The sequence below is a fragment of the Pleurodeles waltl genome, chromosome 2_1 (assembly GCF_031143425.1).
Source record: "Pleurodeles waltl isolate 20211129_DDA chromosome 2_1, aPleWal1.hap1.20221129, whole genome shotgun sequence".
Classification (NCBI taxonomy): Eukaryota; Metazoa; Chordata; class Amphibia; order Caudata; family Salamandridae; genus Pleurodeles; species Pleurodeles waltl.
In genome coordinates, this window is record NC_090438.1 from 262,019,724 (window position 1) to 262,042,860 (window position 23,137).

Consider the following 23,137-nt stretch of genomic DNA (forward strand, 5'->3'; position numbering starts at 1 on the left):
TCATATTGATTACATGCAATTATAGAGCAACCTATTGTATAGATTAGGATATAGAAGATTTAATCTACAATATACAGGTATCAGATATGTATTTATGTACCATGATATAATTAATATGATTTTGGTTTAAGGTACTTATTGATTAGACATAGAAAATAAATTGTAGGTTGATGGTAAAGTGAGTAACTACAATATGAGATCATACTTCACTGAAGTTTATCTAGATATTGCAATTTGTTATCAATATGAGATCGAATTGATGACATAGAATTGGTTTTGAATATGAACTTAATGATGAACATGATTTAATATATCTAAATTATAAATGTATTGAGAGCTATTTTGTTGATTGTTTTTTAATATTGAGGAATTTTTTATGACAAATTAATTTTTTATAACAAATCAATTTTTTATAACAAATCGATTTTTCATAACAAACCATTTATAATATTTACAACATTTTGCAATGTTTACAAGATTTGTGATAAAGTGATTGTGTTTATGAATTGAGAGAATTATAAATATTTATATACCTGTAGAGAAAAATATATTCCATAAAAACATAACCCGAAAAAATATACTCCCAAAAAAATACTTGATCAATTTGATTCATGTAGGTTGACCAGAATAACTGATGACAGTGGTCTCAATGATGCATTAACATGTATTATTATGTACAGAATAGCTAACCAACAATTCTTATAAGAATGAATCAATGATATGTACTATTTATTTGGGACATTTATGTGACATATATAAGGTATCTATGTCTAAATTACTTAAATGGGTGTAGGTGATTCATGTATTAATTGTAGATTTTAAATTCGAAAGTATAGGTTTTTGCATGTTTTAAGATGGCCGCCGCTTTAAATCACACTAGGATGTTATGGAAATAAACGAAGGATTTTAATCTGTATTTAGATGGTGCTGGCTTGTTAGCCAGATTTGTCCAGTAGAAGGCGTTCTGCCGAAACGTGTTGACATCTTTTCCCAGGACTCTGTGTTACCCTTATAAGAAATAAATTCAATGAACTGAATCTGAGCTTGCTGGATATGATTCTATTTCAATAACTGGGATCTGACTAACGGGATCGGTGCAGCCGTCAGATGGCCATCGGTCCATCTGTTGAAGATTAATATATATATATATATATATATATATATATATATATATATATATATATATATATATATATATAAATCTAAGCAACTAATAAACCATAAAAAAAGAAAAAGAAAAAATTACTTTAAAATTAGTTGTTCCGGCAATTGTTATTCAGGCACAATTGTTGTTTAGACAGTAGATGATCAGTACTTAGTTGTAGAGACTTTTTAGTTGTTTAGCAGTAGTGGTTCATGCAAGTAGTGGTTTAGACCTCGTTGTTCAGGATGTTCCCCCCTGGATCATCACTAATATAGCCACCTGAAAGTCTTGGTGTGTTATGGGTGCATCCATTTCTTGCGCAACTGTGTAGCTTAATAGAGAGTCTGAATTCTCCAGTACTAGTCCATGTGCTCTGAGTATAGCTTTGGACCGCATAATTTCTATTTCAGTCACCAACACAAAAACCTAATAGTTCAAAAGAGATTGATAAAACAAAGTAGATCTTACAGAATTTCGCTTGTTCATGACCAAGGGATCTCATAAAACCAGAGAGTGGTGAGGCAAAAGTCTAACTTCATAATGTACCCTTGAAACAAATACCAATCTCCAGCTCCTGTCAGCATACGATGAACATTGGTGTAAAGACTTGAACAGGTGTATATTGCATATACCCTCAGATGTGTGAATCCCCAGAATTGAGAAATGTTACACTGATAGAAAATGCATTGGCACTTTGCTTGGTAGATGCGTGTATCCAAATGTATTCAAAAGGACCTAAACGTACCCACCTTACATCAACAAATTATTCAATACCAATAGTAAGTGTCTTTTATGTTACTTTACAGATTCATTTAGTAAATAGGAGGCGGGGAAGGTTGTAACGGATTAAATACTAATGTACAATCTTTGTTATGCTGCGTATGACATCACAGACTACCTACCTCCCTTTTCTTGAACCATGAGTATTCCACAATAGATCACTTGAATATTCTGTGCACAAGGTTATAATTGATTGTTTTTAATTAATATTTTAGTGTAAATGGACTTTCGAGTCTCCAGAAGGAGATTTCACCGTTATCTTGAATGACCCCTACTTAATGGGAATTGGGTAACTGACATCTGATGAATAAACAAATGGTATGATAGTCCAGTCTGTTACAATATTAGTAAATAACCGGGAATGCATGCACTCGATTGAATAAAATGATGAGAAAAAGCATTTTCCTCAATAGTGAACCATGAACAAATAAAGGATGAAATGTATAAAAATATGTTCTAGAGTAGATCAGTGGTTCGTATACTTTCGACTTCTGTGGACCCCCACTTAATCATTACTGGAATCAGGGGACCCCTACTCAACCATTATTGCAAACAGGTAACACAGGACTAAACAATTTCAATGATTTGAACTGAAGAAAACAATGATAAAAAATACAAAAATAAGCATTCATCAAACAAATACAAAAATAGTGAACTATTTAATTCACTAATATAAAAAAATCAAAATGTTAATGGAAAGGTTGGATCATTTCTAAATTCAACTAAATCTATCCATAGTATATGGTATGTTCTCTTTGATGTACTCGCACTGCTCCCGCAAATCAATCTGTGGATACCAACTTGATTTTTAGCCTCCAGTTTCAAACCCCTTCACATTTACAGAAGGTTTATACAATGTTATATGTTGCTCCTTTATTTATATACACTTTATTAAGCTTTTAGTGTTATTTAATGTTCTGAGCAGTCACGGTTCCCCCCGAGTAGGTATCACATACCCTCCCCCTCCCAAGGGTCCCTGGACCACAGAATTAGAACTGCTGTTCTTGAGAGGTTCTTCCACTGTGCAAGTTAAGACTTTTGCTTTAGGGCACCAACATGGTTGTGAATAATTAGAATAACTTTTGTTTCAAAAACTTCGTACATTTTTAGGGAATAATAGAAATTTATGCAAAGGTATGTTAAATGTTTCGGCTGGGTACATCGTTTGAGTTTGCAAAGCAGGAACACAGGGGCATTACTCGCATCGATGTAAGGTACCACAGAAACTGGTCATTGTTTCTCACTGAAATATTTTCTGCTCTAAAGAATGTCCCACGAGTAAAAGCCATGCTAACTTTTGCCTCATGTGGTATAGCTAAAATATTTTACACATTTTCCATAATACAAAATTCAAACTTTTCACAGCTTTATGCACACATAATGAAAATTATTCATGGGACTGGCACCACCTGGTGCAACATCATCAGGACCTAATTTATTTTCTCGGTTGGAGCACTCCAGTGGCAAAGTACTTTTGTCTGTATCGTTGAAAATCCTTGCGCTCTTTCTGATTCAGTTTTCACATATCTGTCATTTGAATCCGCTGCAGTGGATACAAGAAGCGGTTTGATTTCATTAAACACGGCATCTTTAAGGGCTATTAGCATATACATTTGTAGTGTCTCATATTTCACCAGTACACAAGGGAACACTATGAAAATATATGTGGTTACAAATCTGTAATTATAATTTGATCTAGGTATGAGAACTCTTCAAAAGACAGCCACACTTCATGCATCTCTGGTAAGGAGCACCCTGGGAAATGTGGAGTGCGGTAAATCAATAATATTAAATCTCCCGGCCTTGCGAGCTAAGAATAAACATCAAATGCAGAAGGAGATATTTGCAGATGAAATGAATATCTGCTAAACACAAGGGAGATGGAATAGCGCTTAACCCACAAGCTAGCAAGATAAGCCTGGGAATGTTATGCTTTCATTGCTGATTAAGAAGGATCCCTTACAAAATGCAATGAGATTAACAAAAAGTCCTTGCTGTCAGATCAAAGACACGGTAGATTTAATTTAATGTCCCCTTTAAATTATAAACGAAACGCATTTTAATCTATGCTATGTGTTTATGGCAATACATTTCATGTAAAATTCTAGTCTATTCACCTATGTCCATATAAGTCTTCAGCTAATCAAAAAGATGTGTGTAATTCATTATTTTTCAGGCAGTGTGTTCATCAGACTGCTGACCTCACCTAATCAAATTTGGCAGAAGAGTGTACGGGCAAAGGAAATACAAACATGATAAAGACGCAGGCACTCGACAATTAACATGTCAGACTTGGATTTTAAAAATCGGAAAATGAACGTCATATTGACATTTAAAATTAGTATTCAGAGCATTTAGACAAGCAGCTGAGCATCAATATATGCAATTGCGGGGAAAAAATACACTAAACAGTGAGACTGGAAAAGTACAACTGCACCTGCCTCACACTGCTTTGAATACTAACTGGTAATCTAGACCACTCCTAGTGCATATCCTCATCTCAGTCCCTACTTATGAGGCGAACCCACCTGTCACACAGGGAACTCGAGTTTGTAACTTCTGAGAATGTAGGGTCTGGGCACCCCACTGCAGTGGCGTAATGAAAATGGAGGCCTGCAAAGAACATAGGGGTCCCCCCCTTTCCCCCCACTCTGGACTCACTCGGGCCAGGAGCTGTGCTGAGGGGGCCCTCTGGAGCCTTGTGGCACCTTTGTTACGACCCTGCTCCACTGATTGTCATTAAATGAATCTGACATTCCTAGAGCCTTCTGGTTTATGTTCTTGTTCCCATTGGGACAGGGGGCTACAGGACTGATCCCACTGTGGTGCTTTGGCAACTCCACCCTCGTAAGGTTCCTACCTGTCTGGCGTAGGGGTACTTCATGGCAAGAACAGGGTATATCATTTTTGGGGAAACTCAGACTTGGTCTCTGTGAGAAATTCATCCTTTTTCCCTGATCACCCCTAAAACTGATACTGGTGGCCACTGACTCTGACAGTGCCATGGGCTCTGCTAACCAGGCCCAGTGCCAGTGCACTGTTTAAAGGGAATATGGTAATTAGGCATAATTATATTTGGCTCAGGCAACCTACCTGTAAGTCCAAAGTATCTGATAGGGCAAGTAGGTTTAGGGACCCCAGTTGCGTTAAGGCACTTATGGATGCACTGTTGTGTTGTCTGCTGTCATTATGAAGGCAGCTCTGCTTTGCAGACTGTTTTTGAAAAAAATGAGGCCAAATTAGAATATGGTAGTAAAAGTACTTCTAAAGTTTCAAATACCTTATTTTTACATATATGTCAAACCTAAGGTCTGCCCTGGGTGCCTCAAGGGTAAAGTGCATTGTTATTATAAGCAAGGACATTATTAAATAGATTTAATATGCCCTGTGACTGAAAAACTGTCAATTTTGCTTTATCCATTGTAGTACATTAACTCCATGGGCTAATATGGAAAAGCTTTATTTATCACTAATAAAGTCTATCTTTTGATAGGAGTGAGCTAAGAATTGGATTCAAAGTCTCAAAATAATAGTTAAAATAAATCCAACAACCTACCATTGCTAGATTTTTCATAACTATAACAGGGAAAGAGTTTCAGAACTCCTTCATAAAGTTACCTAAAGGTAGCCCTGTAGAAGCCTCTCCTGATTGGTCAGCCTTTTACAGGCTGACCAGGTGCTCATATTACGTCTGGAGTGGCCTGGGTTGAGACAAAGGAACCATCTGGTGGGAGTGGAACTGCAGCAGCAGAGGGCAGAGCAGGAAGAAGGCTGGGTAACCAAACTGGTCTTCAAAGGGGGAAAGACAGTTGGGACCGAAACCAGACCTCCTCCATTTCCTGTACCCCCCAGCCAGGTGGGAGCCTGATTAGATTAAGAGAGGGACTAGAAGGAGGTTGTAGGGAAAAGTTAGCCACATCTGTGAGTGGTACACATGAACCTCCATGAGAGATTTTCTCCATTTTGGATTTTTAAGGAGAATGCTTTCAGGGAAAAAAATGTGCCACACATCTAAGGAAGTGGTCATCAGAGAGGGTGACACCCTGTTCCCCATTGGTCAGAGATGCTCCCCTGCTTCCCAGCCTAGAGACTTGGATAAAAGTGGAAGAGTTGCCCAGCAACACATATCCCTGCTAGAAGAAATCCGAAGATGAAGGACTGCCCTGTTGAACCCCTGGTCTGCACCAAGAAAGATTGCACTATGAAGACCCACACCTGCTGCACACTCTGGGCTTCATCACCAAGAAGACTTCACTTTGCTTCCAGGAGCATCATGGGAATTGTAGTCCCAACTCTCTAGGGACCAACTCAGAGCTTCTGGGACCTTGGCTGGTGTTGTGGACTCTTCAAGGCCCCAAAAAGACCTTCTGGAAGAAGACCCGAAGCTTGGAGATATTTGGAGCATTTCTGGAAACAAAACTCCATATGGGACTGATCTGTTGTTGAGAGTCAAGCCGCTGATGTCAAACCATAACCCGGCCTGAATTTCAGGTTCAACCCACTGAAAGCTCCAGAGCTCCAGGACCTCCAGGACTTCACTGGGGTCTTGCGCTAAAGCAAGTCGCCGTTGTCATCAACTCAAAAGCTGGCCTGCCAAAGAGACACTCCTTAATGTCGAGGAAAAAGCAACCAAAAAAGTAAGTGAATGCAAAGGTAAAATTCTGACTGAGGCCTACTGCTCAGCGCATCTGACTTTATGGTGAACAGCCTCAAACTTGTAACAGTCAAGTGTGACCAGTTGGCCACGATTTGCACTTTCAGTTTTTAGGCACTATAAAGTCCATTTTGGATTTATTTAAAAAAAAATCATATCTCCTGCCTTTCATTGGATTTTTTTCATTTTGGTGTAATTTAAAAGAGAAAAATATTTCCTATTTTTATAAATTGGTGTTGAATTGTTATTGTGTTGTGGTTTACATATTTGCTGTTTTGTTGATATTAAATGCTTTACAGATCTGTATCCTGAGTTAAGCCTAACTGCTGGTAGGCCAAGCTCCCACGTGTTGAGCAAAGATTAATTTATTGAGACCTTGACTGGACCTTATTTGTGAATGTGGGGTTATTACTAAGTGTAGGTGCCTACCTGCCCTTACTAATAGACCACTTTCGAACAGTTTTCACTTGTTGAGCATTTGTGGAATAGTGGTATGCTTATTGCAGCTTTCTGCAGTAACATTTTGTTCACATCACCTTGCCAAATGTGCTAGTATTTGTTGGCCTATGATCTGTCTTTTTGAATTGAGGGGCCACCTCCTCCATCTGTTAGGCATTGACATTTGCCTAGTAATGCAAGACTTCCTGTTTTCATCTTCTCTACTATTGGATTGGCTGTGTTGCACATTCATGGTTCAAACTATTCATTGTATAGGAGTCGCTGTGTCCTTTGACCTAAGGTATCCAAGCTTTATGATAGTCTTTTGATTTTTCAGCTGCTTACTGGAGTGCGGTTGACATTTACCCCCATCTTGTAGCTGCTGTCTATATGAGGGCTGCAGTTGTGGCTGGTCTTAAGGCCCTGCTGTTCTCTCTTAGTTGCTCACGTTTTAAACCTCTACAACTCTAAAGCTAATATTTGTGTCCTTGCTTTGTGTTGCACTGGGTTCTGCCCAAGTATTATGCCCTGATTTTTCTCTTTTTTTAATCACCTGTTTTTCGGACTTTTTACTGTGGGTGAGCCACATTACCTGTGTGTCGCCCATGGTCATCACATGGTAGGTGGACTGAGCGTGTTTACCACCAGTCTAAGCCTTTCAAGACCTCTGTGATGTACCAAGGGTAAGGGACAATTGGCTGAGTAAGGGAGACTGCTGCCGTGCACAGCCCGGTAACAGCACGCAGGCACCCTGGCACAATGGGGACTCTGCAGGGTTAGGTATTCACCTGGGATAGGTCTCATTAGGGTAGTATGCACTATTAGGGAAAGTCAGTGTGCTTTACTGTTTTAACTACAGTGACACTCCATTATACTTGTAGGGAGGGAACTGCTTTAGGGTGTAGTGCCCAATCCCCTTGGCCTACAGGGACCATTGACATCTGGAATTAGTGTGAAAACTATGCAGGAACATCACATTTGTAGCTTCCAAAATTATCCCTGTACATCTTGTGGGTCAATCAGAGTTTCCATGTTTTCCTGGCTCAGCTCAGGATCAGAACCCAGGCCTTTTGTCATCCTGCTGTCTTCAGTAATTCCATGTTCTCCACCAGCAGCAACAAAAGACGCCCTCACACAAAAGGAGCAATTAGCAGTACTTCTCTTAGCTCCTGAGGAGGAAAGGGGTGGGGAGGAATGATCTGTATTATTCACGCAGCTGTCAAACTGCACCAAGGATGGGTCTGCCCAAGCCCACTGAAAAAACAAGAGTGCCCAAAACAATGGAGCCAACCCCCCCAGAGGGCCCCTTTTGAAATTCTCCCTGGTAGTGATGACAGCGAGGGGTGGAGCTCAGACCACAGAGGCTGATGTGACCAGTGGCTCCTGGATGACGCCATTTTGGGTTGTCACAACATGCTGTACAGGAGGGGTGGAAAGGTGATGTGGCAACCCAGAATTGGTTAGGGGTCCCTGTCTTCTGGAACCTTCCTCTCCCCTTTATAAACTCTTGCACAAGGGGAAAACTCTTCTTGCCTGCAGACCTTCTACCTTATGTGCTGCTGGATCGTAGGATTGCCATGGAAAATGAAAAGGAGGAATGCCCTTACCCCCACTCAGGACCAAGGACTTTGTCCAGTTGACCAAAGGACCAGTGGGGCTAGAGCTCACCACCAGGAGTAAAATGAGCTAAAAACTGCCAAAAGCGGGCCAACGGGGCCCAAGGTATGGTTTGTCGACCTTTGACCTTTTTCTCGACAATGAAGCATGTGGGGCTCCGCCACTGTTTCACTTCTTACCCCAATGTGGGCCAGGGCCCGGGGGGTCAGCACAGTATTGATTTGATTAAATTGGAGCAGTGATGGAGTGTGCATGGGGTCCCCTCCCCGGACTCGCTCATGACACGGGGATCCCATCCCCTGGGCCATTCTTATTCAACAATGAGGCTCAGTCCCCGTCACTGACCCCATGAAGCACAGGAGTTCAGGGGGAGTACTGTTGTGCCTTCCCAATTGTGGTGGGCTGCCTTGCTCCCCGTGCTCGTATCTGGGAGGAGCAGCATCTACCACACACAAAGGGATCCCTGCCCACAGAAGAGGGCAGGGGAGAATAGGTGCCACTGCCATGGGCAGAAAAGAAGATGCTGCCTGTGTGGGGAGCTGGCAGGGACAGCTGGGGTGGTCTCCCTGAGCTGCCCCCAACAAGGAGGCATTAGGTGGTGCTTGGGTGGAACCGGGCACCCCCTGAACAAAAAGAACACAAAAGAAAAAGCATCAGGGCTTTCCAAGCTCAGCTGGAAAGCTGATACTACATTATTCAGTGGTTTACGGAGACTCACCCCATAATGCATTGCAGGGCCTTTTATTCCAAACACAATGTTACCATACCTCAGCCTGTGGTGGTCCTAGGATGATGGGACCACCACCAAATTGCTCAGCATAATGTGCTGTTTCTCCTCAAGACATCTTCTCAGTCCTCCATCTAAGTTGGGGGCTTCAGAATCATCACCTTTCCCACTGTTCAGGGCACTTTCAAGTTCTCTCATGGCTGGAGCTTTTGCTCTAAAGCCGGGAGAAATTTCCTCTTTAGGGGACTTGTGTACGGCAACATTTTAGGACCCGTATAAGGCCTACAAATGTATAATGAACTGTTCATGTGGTTACGCCGTCTAAGGGCTGATTGTATGGTTACACTGCAATACTTTTTCATGTGGTTATACCTTCTAAGGGCTGATTGCATGGTTACACTGCAATGCTTTTTCATGCGGTTATGCGCTCTAGGGGCTAACTGTATGGATACACTGCATTCTTTTTTACCATGCTGTTTTTACTGTGGGGCTGTGTTGAATATTACAGTTACTGCCAAGTATTTGGAAGGATGCACAAGCACAAAGTTACTTTCTGATACATTTTCTATTAGTTTTTCATGATGATTGCACATTTTTTTTTCATTGATTCCTTTATATTGGGTTTTCATGATGATTGCACGTTTTTATTGTTTCATCATTTCTGCAATTATGACAAGGATTCATGCCAAAAGAATATGGTTATTACACAATGACTGTTGAAACTCACCATCTATGGTATGTTCTATATGCCAATGTATATTTGTAAATTACTGTATAGTATTTAGTAGTATGTGCATAATAAATATACTTCTCCTTTTTCTAAAAAAGAAAAATACCGACTGGACAATCATTTATTGAGTGTTATTTCTGAGTGCCAGAGATTGGTGATTACTTGCCCACACCATCTCTCTTGAGGAGGCCTTAAACTGCTGCACCTCGCTACCTTGTCAGTCGCTACAATGAGGTGTTTAGTTCCCACTGAGGACAACTGAGGAACCATTACTTGTGCTGGACACACAACTCATAGTCCAGTTTCGAACACTTTGACCTTCATTATGCCTGATGGAGTCCATGCTTCTGTGTTTTGATAGCTTTGTTGGTTGTTGTTGCTTGGTCCAGCCTTTAGGGCCTGTTGCTTCCATTTTGTCTCTAGGCCTGGCTGATTCGTTCACAGAAGTTGTTCCCTGGGAGGCTGTTTGTTCTGACCATAAGTGGCTAGTTTTCTCCCTTCCTATATTTGGAGCACCTCTTATTACACTACATCTGGGCTCCCTAGCTTCCATTATAAATGCTGATGCAGAATCTTTCTCATATTGATCTTGAAGTTGGGCTATGGTGCCCTAACCGTTTTCTTCTCTTGGATTTTGAGTTGTGGGCTCTCCAGTGGGTGTGATGACCTGCTGATGTTACCTTTACTCTCTGTCCTAGCTCCCACTGCTGCTCTGTAGTGATTCTTCGTTAGGTTGTGTGGTTGTTGCTGTGTGTGACCCTCATTGCTGACATTTGACCCTGATCTAAGGGTCATGGGTCTAGTTCTGTTTCTGGCTGCTTTCTTTCTTGGTTTAGGCCATTGCCTATTGGGACCATTGCCTCTGCATTTGTTTTTTTTTATTTGGCTGTTTGCTTTCTCCTGGTAGTGAGGAGACTGCTATGGTTTGAGCTACTTTGTGTAAGCCTAGTTTGTTGGGCATTTGGATTCCTGTTACTCTTTTTAAATGGTCTGGTAGCTATAGGTTTCTTGTCATCATTTCTCTTCTTTATGGTGGGTGATATCCCTTGCTTGCTTTTTCCAAGAGATAGCTAGCATTCGTCTTGGGTGTTTTAGAATTGTTGTGCTTGTGCATGTTTTGCCTCAATTGAGTGTGTAGTGATCTATATTTATGGTAGGAGGATGCAGCTTCCGTTGGCCTAGAACTATTTCATTTCAAACAAACATGGTATCTGCCTTTTTCCCACTTGCTAACATCTTGGCACTTCTTCCCCCTGTGATTTCTTTCAGGATCTTAGAGGAATGGTTTCTTGGCACTGCTGTAGCTCTAGGTCGAATGAAGTCAGGGTCGAGTTTTGGTATGCCTCATAAGTAAAGACAGGGAACATGTAATAAGATGTAATCACCCAGTTACCAGTTACTTCGCAGTAATCTTCAATACTTCTAGTACTACCCTTCCTCATCACAATTCTACATGCACTCCTTCCAGAGGAAGAGGAATATAGAGGTGATTCTAAACAATATTAACTCTTACTGTTTTTCATCCTAGTTCTATTGGCACTCCTTCCTGAAGAAGAGGGACGTAAAGGTGTTTCTAAGTAATATTACACCAGCTAATGCCTACCGTTTCCATTGCCATGCTCAGTAGAGACTGTTCACTATGATTCAACATAAAAGTGACATAGGTGTGAAATCTGCACCTTGCTCCTATTGAACTGCTTTGTGTACTACAGGTACATCGGTATTATAAGATACTCATTCACAAACATCACATAAATAGTATAGCAATCATGAGCATTGTTGTCCTTATGCAACTCTTTATGAGATATTTTTTAAGAAGAATGTCAATTCTCCCCTGACGTGTGTAGAAATATACATGGGGATTTCATTGTGATTGAACAAGCTTTTTTCAGGATAGGAAAGGGGAGTCTCGTATAACAGTACTAACCAATTTATCTGTCATATTATATTAAATGTTATGTTTTTGTCTACAGCTTAAGTTGAGATCATTCATGCTTTATTGACCACATGATGCAGTAGACATGAATTTAGAAGAAAGAAAACAGGCAAGTGCACCTCTGAACCTCAGCCCCTTTTTCACACATTCACCTTGGTGTAGTGTTATTTACACAGCTGGTTTGTTCACACCTCCGGTGCAGAAGCAGAAGGAATCATTTCAAAGAATGTGTAGACTCTGACTCAAATTCTTCTTCAGCCCAGAAGTTATCAACAGTCATTGCCTGTAATTGTTTATCAGCTGAATCCCACCTCAAGACAGAAACTCAGAAGAAATGCTGAAATGTAAGCCACACCCATTCAACTGGGTGACCTAAACGGGCTGTCATTCTCAGAACTCCTCCAATGTCTTCCTGCTTGGGTGGTGCACAGTCTTGGGAAGTATACTGACGAGGCCCCTGCTGTGATTGAGCTTTCAATTTCATGGTTCATTAGGTTCTCTTGCACCAGGCAAAGGGCTCAAGAGTGTACTACATGGGAGAACGGTCCATGCATTTAAGAGTGCTGGAATACTTACTCATGTTTAAATGCCTTATGTCTTCTTCATCACAGGAGCAGCTGTCTTCGTCTTCAAATGATTTATCAAGTAAGATCTGCTATTGCACACTTCTGTCTATGTTGTGGTCACCTAGCCATAGTGGGGCTGGTTTCCAATAGCTTTTGTAGGATTTCTATTAATGCCTGTACTAGGTTGCTACCACTAGGAGAAATGGTACATGAGGCCTGGGATTGGATATGCTCAGTGTGCACAAGTGGACATGTGTTTCAACTATGATGGTATTGCAGTACAAATCTGAGAAGGAACACAACTGAAAGAAATTGCTGAAATCAGAATGATAAATCATTACCGTTTAACAGTATCAACCTTCTGAGACTACTTGGTTGTATGGCTTTACTGATTTAATTCAGTCCCAAATCATTCACTGAGGTTATTATTACATTTAGTAAGTGCTAATTTTAGAGTGAGAGCAGACAGAGATATACTGTTTACACTCAAATTAATTGTAATTTAAAATCCTCCTTAATGGTAAAGTCAGATTTTTAGTTAGAATGTGGAAAATGCTACTTTTAGAAAATTGGTATTTTCTTGTCCAAACCATTTGTGCCTTCTGCCATTGTCCTGGGTCACATGATTGTGAATTCCTCTGCTGTTGGGGTTTGTGTACTGCTTCACGACAGTAGCACAAAGGGGGCATACGTGTAGACAGGACGTGCCATCTTGGTAGAATGACTGGGAGGGACTGTACCCAAGCCGACTTGCACTTCAAAGGGTTTTGCCTCCTGCATACACTAAGCCTGTCTTATGTCATCACCAGACAGTTAGGCGCTTGAGAAAGGAAGAGGAAGAAACTTCAAGCACCAAACTTGGAGATATGGCAGGGAGTTCCCTACACAAAGGCTGAAACAAGGTATAAAGAATGGACCTACAGAGCCCGAAAAAAAAAGAAAAAAAAATGTTACAATTGTATATCTCGGGTTCTATTGGGTGCATTTTTGTCATTCTGGCATCATTTCATTTAGTAAAATATACTCTATTTTTGTAACTTGATTTCAGATTTTTGTCTTTTCTTTTCTTTTCATTTTATTAATGTTTGTATGCAACATAAACACTTTACACATTGCCTCTAAGTTAAGCCTGACTGTTTTTGTGCCAAGCTACCAGAGGATTAACCCCAGATTTACTTAGTGACATTTGTGGTTTACCCTGACAAGGACTGTGTTAATTATTTGATTGGGGCTTCCACCTCTCTCAACTAATAACCCATTTTCTTACACAGTGTTTATTCTGTGAACCTTGATGTGTATTCTCAACTTTCCTGTTGATGGATGTTTTTGTGCCTCTTTTGGTGTGTGCTGGCTCAATTTTAAGCTGAGTTCAGTTTAGCTTGATCTGATCCTTTTTGTGAATTTTGGGTCTGATTTCCAGGTTCGGCTAGCATCTCCGATTTAATTTCTGAGGCTCTGTCACCCTTGACTGGCCTTTTTTGTTGTGTTGTAGATTTCCTTCGTATTGGCTCCTGGACCCCTTCATTATGCTTACTGACTGCTTTGAGGCAGTGGCTTTGGAAGCTTTCTGGGTGTTTTCCTTGAGTCACTGCACAGGGCCTCTTTCCCTCATTGTGCCTATTGTTTAGTATGTGTGGTCTTTTGGCAAGGAAGCTGGGGTGCTGTCCTTGGGTCCATTTCTGCTTAGCAGGCACTTCTCATCCATTATGAAGTCACTGTATGCTGTGTTGGTGACTTTCATGTGTTTCTCGTATTCAGACTAAAACTTGGATTTAGGTTTTGATATTCCTCATGTGTAATGACTGGAATGAAGGCAGGGGACATAAAGGTAAATAGGAGAGTTGTGGGAACCCTTTCCCCTCACTCTGTTCTGGGACCTGTCTGGATCACTGTAGACCTACCCCTAATTCTGCTGAGCGGGGGGGAATCTGAACCAGCTTCCCCAGGATCACTCTCAAGTACCTCTTCAGACACACTGGTTGTATTCCTGAGGCCTGTCTCTTTTGTAAGCTGCCTGGGATCAGTGAGCTTGTGGTCAGTCAAGTGTTGGAATAGCTCAGGAAAGCAGTGACTGAATATGTGTTCTCTTACAAGCAAATTGTACAGACCCTCATTAGTGTTTTCCTCACTACCCTTCACTCAACCAACCAATGTCTTTCAAAATTAGTCCACGAACTCCACCCAAGACCGGTGACACAGTTTTGTACTGTCACTAAAATATATTCTCTGTGCTTTTGTGGGGACAGACCAATGATAAGTGTGACCCTCATGAATGAATACTTCATCCTGTCTCCTTTACCCAGGGCTAACAGTGTATCCCTCCCTTCACTGGGAATCTGCCTCCAGAGACTAGCTCCTCAATCCTTCTCAGGGACACTGTGCATCTCTAGGGAAAACTCATAGGACACAAAAGACTTAACTCTGTCATCCTCCACACAAAGTTACGCACTGGGTCTTTGGGTATGTGGACTCTCCTATCTCCATTGAATACTATGCTGTCATTGCCACCATTCCTACTGGACTATGAGGCTTGTTGGAGCTTTAGGACCAGCTCCTTTAGACTCACTTCATTAGCTCACAAATGTTTCTTTTCCTCCAGAGCCAGTTTTTTTAATCCTTCAGGACCCTTACTTTATCTCTCTCTGTCTGAGCCCTTTTCATTTTTGTTGCCAGTTCAAGCTGGGCCTCCCTGAAAATGTCAACTTCTAAAGTCCAGCGAGAAGAATCCAGTTTGCGGTGGAGGAGACCACGAAGAGCAGGGAGAGCATAGCAGATGGTCATTGCTGTAGTGCAGAGAGCAGGCCAGGCATCACAAATGGTTGCTCCTGTACCATGAAGATCCTGTTGGGCATCATGAACAGTCGTTATGAGAGATTCGCATTGGAAGTGAGAACCGGCTGTTGATTCTGTAGCAAAATACAGATTTCACTTTGCCAGACATCGCTGGCAGTCACTGTGAAGTGAACAATCTAGTTCACCGGAGATTCATGTTGCAGGTCAGTGGGGGCATGAGTGGGCTCATTCGGAATCGAGAATGGTCCAAAACATCAGGATTTCTCCTTTTCTTTTAGGAGAAGCTCAACTGATGCCACACCAACGGTGCAAGGCATGAGAGGCATCTCTTGGAGATCAAGAACTCACTCCAGCAAAGGCCAGTAGGGCTCAGGCAAGTCCAGTTGCAGGTCCAGTACAGTAGGTCAGCTGGGGAGTAGTAAGGAGACCTCTGGAGCCTGTTGTGTCCCTGTAGCTCAGGAGGTAGGTCGGATGACCATTGTAATCACATCAGTCTGAGATAAAGGATGCAGGTCCAGTCTTCCTCTCAGACCGCATGACAGACCTCAAGCAGCAGGGCGGATCTTCTTCTGTAGTATCTACAGGTCCAGGAGTGTACTGAAAATTTGGTCTAAGGTTCCCCTTTTTTTACCTGGTACCCACTTTGAAGTGAAAGAAACATATGGAGTTCTCGCCCTACTGAAATGTTTGAAATTTCCTGCCTCTCTACCCTAGTGTCAGTCTGTCTGGAGACACAATAGGCTAGTGTGAAGTTCTTTGTGTGTGAGCAGAGGCAGAGTCTTTGTAGTGCAAGTGTGACAGGTGACAACTTCACCCCTTCCATCAAGTCAGGGCAAGAAAATGGCACCTTTCTAAAAGTGGCATTTTCATATTTGTGATTTAAAGTCCAGCTTCAACATTAAAGAGGCTTTTAAATTACCATTCCTCGGACACTAAACATGACATTTCTCCTGCTCCCAGACAAAATATATCATGTATTAAATGTAATATGTAATTCAGGGTTTTTCCCAAGCAGGACATTTACAACTTAAAAATACATGTCCAACTTTTTAATGAAAAATGCACCCTGCCATATAGGCTGTTTAGGGCCTACCCTACGAGTGACTTTTATATATTAAAAAGGAAAGCAGAGGACTGGCAAAAGGTTTATTTTGACAGGTCAAAATGTCAGTTTCAAACTACACACACAGGCTTCAATGGCAGGCCAGAGAAATGTTTGAAAGGACTACTTGAGGGGGTGGCACAATAAGTGCTGCAGTCCCGGTAGTAGCATTGAATTTACCAGACCTAGGTGCCTGTAGAACCACTTTGTTAGCTTATAAGTAAATAAAATGTATAAGCAACGTTTATCACACTTAAAGGGAGTGAGTACAAGCACTTTACTACTGGTTAGCAGTGGTAAAGTGCACAGAGTCCTAAAACCCAACAAAAAAGTATTCAGAAAACTCGAAGGTTGAAGGTAAAATGTTTGTGGTAGACTGCCGAGTGGGTCAAGTCCAACATTCTCCCTTTCAATGAAAACACACTGCTGGATAATTAATTTATTAAGTGCTAAAGGTGGGCATTGCATTGCTCTTAGTTTCCGTCCCACACCATCTCCCTGAGTCTACCAAGTTACCTTTGGGGACAAATGCTAACAGGGGAACTTGGACCTCAGTTAGAGGGTCTGGGGTACAGAGGCCTCGAACCCCAGAGATGAAAGACCCACACTGACACAATTAGGGCTAGTAAGTTCCATTTGCCTAGGGGTCTGCCTAAACTGGATTCCTGAAATACAATAGAAAGGGTCTTTAAATCATGAGCCCTCCAGCATTACAATAGAATAGGAAGGGGGCTTTCATAGTGAACACAATGGAAAATACCAAAGGAAGGGGTTTACATTTTGTACCATGTGGCAAATACAATACATATAGCTTTTACGTTGTGAACTCTTTGAAAAATTCAATAGGAAAGGTTTTGTTACCTATGTATCTTTTTAGATTAGGCTCCAATGAATGGTTGTTGGAAACGTAATATTCATGTGAATGTATACGTTTGGTCTGCCTGAATGTTTGATGAGTCTGTCTAAGCAGAGGGCACATGGTCATATTTATGTTAATTTGAAATCAATAAAGCTTACATTTTTAAATGTGGTGAAAAAGGCAGTAAATGTTCATATTATTTTGTGATTGACTTTACAAAGTCAGTAGGCCTAGCCTTGCTGATCATTAAAAGCCGTATGTGTTGCAGCAGGCCTCTATATTGACATTGCTGGTGTTTAAGGTTACATCCTGTTGGTGCACACCTTATCGCCTGTTACCACACACGTTAAGTGGACAGACTAGATATATTAGTTTAGTTGTCACCTGTGACATTTCTTTGAAGTACATGATTTACACCCTGTTATTCTGCAAGACCTCAGTAGGAGAGGGCTTCATTTTGTACTTTCATCTAAAATCTGGTAATTAGTTGTAAAAAGGTATGTCCTTTTGTGGGTTCATTAAAGTACTTTTCTTTCTAAAGAAGCATTGGTTGTGCACTGATTTATTGTTATTTTCGTGCATTGCTGAGATTTGATTTTCTGGCCCATTTCACCTCTGTGAGTCAGCCTTGGCCTGTGTATCATCATCACCATGGCATTCAAGTGCGGACGGGGTATTTGATCCCTGATTTGCGGAACCAACAAGCAGAGGCTCCATGACACAAGAGAGAAAATACCTCCATTGACACAATACGGCCCACGGAACTTCGGACAGCCATGGGACCCCTTGAACTGAATCTCTAAAAAAACTAAATGAAAGGGATTTACACTGCACCAAATACAATGCAAATGGGTATTGTGAACTGTCACCGATGCTAAAGGAAGAGTTTTTACATTTCAAAATCCATGATAAACACCAAAGAGAGGCACTTTCATTTTTTAACTATTTGACAAATACAATAGATAGGAGAACTACACTGTGAATTCTCTGACAAAGGCAACAGGAAGTGGTTTAATACATATATCCTTTTTTTAGTCAATCTCTGAGAAATGTTTGCTAATTCCAGAGGTAGATTTAAAGACATCACATTGTGTACTTTGGGTCATCCTAAAATGTTTGCTGGGGTCTCTGGGCATGTTGTGTCCCTGTAGACAATATGTTTATGTGTATTTATGTTCATGTTAAAGTTAACAGCCTTATTTGATGGATTATTAAATGTGGCAAAGAAGGCAGTAAGCCTCCCAAGTTACATTGCGAACAACTTGACCATGCTGGTAAGTCTACCTTCAGTGACTGTGAAAAGCTTTATGTGTTTGCAATAGGCCCAATTGGGTGCATTGCTGGTTTTTAGGGTTAGGCCCTGCTTGTGCACAAAATTGCCAAATTGTGCTTAACAATTAATGGGAATCCCTGTAAGCACACATGGTTAGTGATCCCTTCTAATTAATCATTAAGGTATGTGATTTATCCCATGGATATTTTGTGAGGGCCTTATAGGAAGAGTTCTGGTGTGTTTTGCAAATGCTTGTATTTGTCTATAGTATTTAGTTGTGTGTGTACAATGAAGTGCTTTTTTTCGGAAGTGTTTCTTTTTTAAGTAAAACACTATCTTGACAAAGATTTATTGAGGTATATTTTTGTGTGTTGCTCAGTTCTGAGTTTCTAGCTCACAGCACAATTTTGACTTAGCCTTGGGCTACACTGATTCTTTACCCTGAGATTTTATACTGTGACCTCTAAAAAATGTGATAGGCAGGAGATGTGCACTCTAATCTCTCTGACCAATACAACACGAACAATGGTGTTGGATTTCTTTCACATTGAGTCAATTACTTATCGCCTGTATTAGTACTCCGAAATGCTTAAGACATGTTCCTCTAGCAAAGCCTGACTGCTTTTGCCACACTGCCCGGATGGAGCTAAGGATGTATGATTGTGAATCAGAAGGTGAATCTTTGAAGTATTTTAAGGGCATTACATAGTGAAGCCTACCCACCCTCACTGCATAATACTCCACTTTCCTACATTTCCACACAACTCATTTGGCTTCCACTTGCCACGAATCCTTTTGTGAACTCCTGGTAGGCATGAGTAAGGTAAATTTGGTTGTTAATATACATTTATTTATCTTGTTGGAGAGGTCCCTTTCTCTTTTTCTGACTTGTAAGATCTGAAGGCATTTGTGCAAGGAAAAAACATAGGGCCAGATGTATCATGCATTTTTGTATGTATGAATCCCAATTTGCGATTTGGTAACTTGTTACCGAATCGCAATTTGGAACTGCAACTACATACTTATTTGATATTAGGAACGGGCATGTCAAGGGCATCCTTTACTAATACCAGATCACAGCAGTATGTAGGAATGTTTTGTGACTGATATACAGTCGCAATACATTTGCATTTTACCACCTACCACAAATAAGTGGTAACCCATTCGCAAACGGGAAGGTGTCCCTAAGGAACCACTTCTCCTTTGTGAATGCATGCTAAAACAATTTTTAGGAGCAGGCAGTGGTCACACAGACCACTGCCTACTCTTAAAACTAGCATCTGCAATGCAATGGGTCTCGCATTTACTCAAGTTAAAGCTATTAGCATTATAAAATCCAAACCAGACTTTTCTAGCCACATAAACTGAAAAGTAAAGTAAAACAGTTTCACATAAGCAAGCCCACGGCCACCATGAAGTGTGACAGAGACACACAAGAGGGAACAGAAGTTTACTCTCAGTGAAATGTATTGGCAAAAGTGCAGTTATTCATGTAACAGGCAAAAGTGCAAGTATCCATGTAACCGGCAAAGTGCAAATATCCATGTGACAGGGTTGAGGTCATGCAAAGCTCTCTACAACTGCCCAGTGAGATTGCTCTGCTTACGAAATAAAGAGAAAAAATAGTGCAGAAAGCTTATGGAAAACATGGAACCTTGTAAGTTTCCAGTAGTTGGCCGGTGCACTCAAGGCAGGCTAAACACCGAAAAAGGCATGACGTATGCATGCCTTTCACTAATTAAATCAAGCTACTTGTAAAAGCAAGCCCACAAACCAATAAAACTGATGGGCTTGACATGGGCATGGTTAAAAGCCTGAAGAGACATTAAGCCTTGCGCTCGACCCTAAAAATAAAAATAAAACTTTTCTTTTTTCTTTTTTAAACGCATCTTGTTTTCCTTGAAGGAAAAAGGGCTGCATTTAAGAAAAAAAAAGATTGCTTTATTTAAAAGCAATCCCAGACATGGTGGTCTGCTGAGCCCAGCAGGCCACCATCCCTGTGAATGTGGCCATTCACAATGGGTAGCATATTACAACCGACCTCATGAATATTAATTAGGTAGGTTGATTTGTGAGCCACTGGGAATCGCTAAATGAAACTCCCGGAGTTTCATACATTCAAATAGCGATTTCATAGAAAATCGCAATTAGGTAATAATCGCTGTTCAGATACATGATACATCTGGCCCATACAGAGTTGCAATATCACGTGCCTCGCAACAGGTGCAAATTGTGCTTTTGACTGCAAAAATGTCTTATTAATTATTGCACATCAAGACTAATCAACGATAAACAAACCAATATGAATTGGTTTGAAGTGTACCATTCATTTGAGTGCATAAAGAGCGCAATCAATATGAAAAATGTGAAGCTCCAAAGGGAAAAAAATATATATTTTTAAACATTATGTGCAGTGGATGTATTTAAATGGGTACAAAAACACGAAACTTGCAAAATAATCACAAATTTGGCAAAAATTGTTTTATACAATAGAAAACATCACCTGAGTGATAGAAACACTGAACGGCTACTGTTGGAACAAACTGTGGCTGGTTCTCATTGCTGTTTCGCGAGATGTTATGCATAGTTTTATTATAGTACCACGTGGGGCAATTCTTTGGCCTATTGTCGCTTTACGTTGTTAGAATCTGCGTGGAGAGGCGACAGGCATCATTCCTCCTTGCTTGTTCCAAATAATTGTGGAGTGCTGTGGCTAATGTTATGCAGAAGGACAGTGTCCTCATGTCAGATACTGTTACTGTAATGTATGTTGCGGAGAACTGATAGCACGGCATAAATACCTCTTTCAATACACTCTAGCACGTTCACATACCATGTAACAATTCCTGTAACACAATTCATTTAACTTGTCTTGGAGTCACCTTGCCAAGTTTACGTCTGCTATAATTTAAACACTAGAGTTAACAGGGGCTTTGAACATTAGACTCTATAATGGGCGCGCTGTCTTCATAAAGAAACCATTTATCTTCATTAAAGCCTCAACATGGTTATTTTTATTACACATTGAGCTACATTACGTGACAATCCATAGAGAACATTTCCAACAGGGCATGCTTCCTTCATAAATATAACATCATTCAGACACGAGTAATGTATAGGAAACAATGACCCTTTGAATTCATGCTGTAACAAAGGTCCCATCCTCACTTCTGAAAAATATCATAAATGTTCAACGCAGCGCATGAAGCATATATCCGAATGTGCAAAGTAATATTTTATTACGTAGCTAAGGAAAAAAAGTCTTACCAGTGTGATATCTGGAAACTCATGAATTAACTTCTTGTCTAGGTACACTGAAAGTGCTCAAAGCACTCCATTAAGGATGCCTTTTACTTTGCTTTTTCACGTGTGAAATAAATAAAAAAACGCAATGTATTTTCATCGGCCAACACTATTGAATGAAGATGCTTCCTCGAAAGTAATAATGCATTTCACAATGTTATTGCGTTGAGATCGGCTATGGTTTCTGGTAGATCATTCTTAATTTTAATGAATGTGAAGTCTGCTTGATTGTCTGGTGCCTTATTTACTGGTGCGGTAAGGTTACATGATTTATTTTTTTCTATTTTATTTTACTTTGACATGGAAAAAAGTCTACATTTTCTGGTGAGTGTGAAATATTTATGGTAGTAACAGGATTTGATGTGTATTTTGCAATTTCAGCTTTGACTGATTAACTGTTTAATCTGTGTAGATTTGTACGTGCCCTACTTCACTTCATGCGATATAGTTTTACATTGTTGCATTATATGAGGTCAGATGTTAAAATGACAAATATTTGGCAATTGCTACAATATTTTTCCAACTTACATACAGTTTATTTTCCGGCACCTTGGTTAGTCAGTGTCATAGAGTAGGCTCTTAAAACGTGTTGACATAGCCAATCAGTCTTTCTAATTTGACAAATCATGCAAACACAGGCATGCAGAAAAGTATTTTCGTGACAGCACTCTGAAGCCAAACCAACGGTTTTTGACTTTGTAAAAGTAGTAATGGTAGTGGTGGTGGTATGGTGGTATAAGTATTGCTGGTCGTGGTAATGGAAAAGGGGTGGTAGTATTTGTAGTGGATTTGGTGAAGGCGGCATGGATAGTGATGATTTTGGCTTTGTTGGTAATATCAGTGGTGGCATTAGTAGCGGTAGTGTGTTATTGGTGGATACATTGGTGATATTGTTTTGTGGTGCTAGAATAGGTGGAAATTGTGGTATTGGTATTGATGTTGCGGTCCTAATAATTATTTTCGTCATGGTGTTGGTGTTGCTGTAGGTCATAAGGTGATATTGGTGGTATGGGTGGTGGTAGCATTGGTGAAAGCCATGGCATTAGTACTATTAGGGGGGCATTGTTGTTATTGGTGCTGGTATTGTTGATGGTGCTTCTGGAGTTGTTTCTTATGGTGTGGTTCGGCTGCCGGTGTGGCACTGTAGTCCAAGATTTTGGTGGTGTTCTATTGGTGAGGATGTGGAAACTGTGGTAGTGTGGTATTGGTGGAGTT